The sequence below is a fragment of the Leuciscus leuciscus genome, assembly GCF_965113295.1.
Source record: "Leuciscus leuciscus genome assembly, contig: HAP1_SCAFFOLD_375, whole genome shotgun sequence".
Taxonomy (NCBI): Eukaryota; Metazoa; Chordata; class Actinopteri; order Cypriniformes; family Leuciscidae; genus Leuciscus; species Leuciscus leuciscus.
Genome location: NW_028118364.1, coordinates 30,421 through 33,748, shown reverse-complemented (window position 1 = coordinate 33,748; position 3,328 = coordinate 30,421). Strand labels below are relative to the sequence as shown.

At 34.6% G+C, this 3,328-nt stretch overlaps 1 long non-coding RNA gene across 1 annotated transcript; it reads left to right on the top strand.

The window, feature by feature from the left end:
- The first annotated feature begins 1,333 nt into the window (after nucleotides 1-1,333).
- LOC309491583 lies at nucleotides 1,334-3,031 on the top strand. The gene is made up of 3 exons (XR_014203193.1): nucleotides 1,334-1,584; nucleotides 2,295-2,376; nucleotides 2,706-3,031. It is a non-coding gene; the product is annotated as an uncharacterized lncRNA (long non-coding RNA).
- The last annotated feature ends 297 nt before the right edge of the window (nucleotides 3,032-3,328 follow it).

Below are 3,328 nucleotides of genomic sequence, written 5' to 3'. Positions count from 1 at the left end.
ACGATGGAGATCCTCGCGCGATCGAGTGTAGATTGTGTTGAACACGATAAGAACAAAAAATTCTGCGTTTATTCCTTAAAACAGTCGGCATTTCCCACATTGCTTCTGCTTTGCAGCTGCTATTGGCTCACGTCACTGTTATTAAGCGCCTCCTATTGGCGTAGGTAATGTTTACCTCACGATGATCAAGTATGTAAGGCGAACGGAACGAAACAGTCAAATTAACAATAAATTAACATGGTGAGTAACATTTTATGAACAATATTGTCAATATTGTTTGTTTTCCCTCTATTTTGCTGACTAGAATTTCAAAATAAAGCCCTACCAGAGTCTCAATGCAACAACAGAAAGCGATTGAACCCTGAATTTTGTGAACAGTTACATAATCCTATATAATTATAAATTCAATTGTTATAAGACTTTACAATATTACTGTTTGTTGTTGTATTTTTTTTCAAAACTTGAAACTTGTGTGTGTGTGTGTGTGTGTGTGTGTGTGTGTCAGTTGGATTTTTTAATGTTTTTGAAATAAGTCTCATGCGCTCCCCCAGCCTGCATTTATTTGATTAAAATATAGTAGCCTAGGCTATAAACTACAGTATTGTGATCTATTATTTTTATATTTTATAATATATTATAATTGTAACGATCTCATAGCTTTATTTATGCAATTGTAAATACAGTGGAAAATAAATGAATGCCAGATCTGATGCCGCTTTCTGTGTATGCACTGGAAAGATGGATTTTCCTTTAATGATTTAATTTGACTGGTGTTGCGTCCCAGGGCGTATGCATTTGTGTTTTATAATGTGTAAGTGTCACTCATTGATTTATTGAGTGTGTGTGCTGCCAATGGACCCAACGGCCTGCTGGGAGTTGTAGTTTTGTTGTATGTTTTGTCCAATTTCCTGTGCTCCTCCCTGTCCTCATCTAGGTGATGGGACCTACCAGCTGTTCCTCATCAATGGCAAGAGGATCCAGTATTCAAGCAGAGCCGGAGAGAGAGACTGGGAGAGAGTTCTTCTCCCAAGAGCCTGAGACTGGGAGAGAGTTCTTCTCCCAAGAGCCTGAGACTGTTGTGTTACCAGACTTGGAGTGTTGCTCTTGTTGGTGTATGTGAAGCTTAAATGTGTTGTTACGGCTGTAGTGGCAGCTTTGATGTGTTAAGCTTAAACCGAGGTCAACTTAAATGTCTTGTGGCTGTAGTGTACAGCTTTGAATTGCTTGGCCATTGTTGAGTGTTGGAGCAGTACACTGTAAAAAGGTTTTCAAGCAGTACTTCATCCAATTAATAATTTGTCTTTCAATTCAGTTTACCATTATTTGTTTTATTTTTCAAATAATATTTTTTTCGTTCAAAACATATTTAAATATAAATATTTTTCATTAAGAGCTCAAATAAGAAATATTTGTTTCGACGAATGTACAATTTCAAGGTTACACACAGGATTGCGCATGGGCATTAAACACAAATCTTCTCGACGACAACGACCACGTCAGCAGACCGCTGTAACCGCTCTTCTACGTGCCGTGGATCACTTTGCTGCTCCAGAGAGAATCAGATTTCATCGCGGATAAACTGAAGTAAGTGAAACAAACAACCATTTAAATGTGCTGCTGTATATTTAGAAGCCTGTACAAGACATGTTGCTCTGCCGAATTTATCTGTTAGATATCGTTATGTAACTTACGTTAGTTTAAAAATGTGTTAGCTAGCTTAGTTTACACTTGGCAAGTTAACGTTAATGTGTCGACGTTAATCAATTCCTGACCGATTACAAAAGGGAACATATACGTTTACCCCTGGCTTATTTTGATTTTACAATGGTAATTAACGTGAACGTTTAATCATTGAACATAACGTTATCTCGATGCAGCGTCATAAGAACGACGTTCTCTGGTTAAAACCATAGAAACCTGATCAACAATTAAGGAGCTGAAGTTAACTTACATGTAAAAGGACTGACGTTCACTTGTGATTAATGGTAACGTTATCTAACACGTATGACTGTCGACACTCACAATGGTCATTTAATTATGGATTGTATGCATAGAAGTATTGCTGCATTGGCGCCAATCGGTTGATGTCGGTTGGTTTTCAAAAAAGTGTAGTAGCAGCTACTAGCCAGAGGACACTGGGGGGGCAGACATTTTTTCGTGGCGTTAGTAATAGGATTGACACACTATTGAATCATATATTATAATAATTATTATATCAACTGATAACGTATATTGTGCTAAAGTTTGTTGACCATAATGTACCCTCATGCCAAATTTGTACTATCTTGATGCAGGATACTGACACCGATACAAAGAGCACTGAAATATCTCATCCATATGGGAGAAACAGTGGAGGACCTCATCAAAGATTTCCTGGTAAGGAAAGATTACTTTAGAGATGTGAAAATGCTAGATATGGCTGTCCACTTCAAAATTAGCCATCAGACTATGTTCAGATATATGTCTGATAACAGTCTGAAGGCTAATTTCAAATATAGAAACAATTACTTTCAGCTAAAATCAGAGTCCCATGTGCTGGAAAGTTTGTGCAACTTATATTTATATGTCAACAACAAATTGGAGTAAATTGTATAATTAGTTAGAAGTATTAGTATTATGTAAACTAATTTGGGGGGAAACCCAAGCTGTATTGATTCCTTATTCTTTTTTTCTTTTTCTTTTCTCATTCCTAAATTCTTTTCCAGGTGTTGGAGAAGGAAGAGGCTGAAAACACTCTTCAGAAGAAACCATGGAAATCTTTGTCATCAGAGATGCACAAGCTGTATACCCACAAACATTGGAATCATACTTGAGGGTCAAGAGGTTCTGAGGGACTTGCTGTCTGTCGCAAATGTTGAAAAAGTTGAAAATCTGACACGAAATTGTGGATGTGTGGAAGTAATGTATATAATAATTTAATAAATATCGATTTAATGAAAATTATGTGTCTTTTTTATTTGATTTTGGACAAGATTAATTAATGTTCCTTAATGGGAAATATGTTTTATTGAATCCATATCTTTTTGTTTGTTTAAAATAAATAATTTCTATTAACTTGTATTTTTAAAAATTAGAAATAATTGTATTATTAAATCAATATCTATTTAATTGGAGAAAACAAATAATTTCTAATACATATTTATTAAATGAGAATTTTTGTTTTGATAAAATCTATATATTTTTGTTTAGATCAAAAATAGAATTTAAATTAATTGATTTTTTTCAACAAGAAAAATATGCTTTGTGCCAAGTTTTATAAAATAGTTTTCATAGACATAGAAAATATTGGTAAGGGCAAGTTATTTATTTTTCATTGGCTCAAGTTATA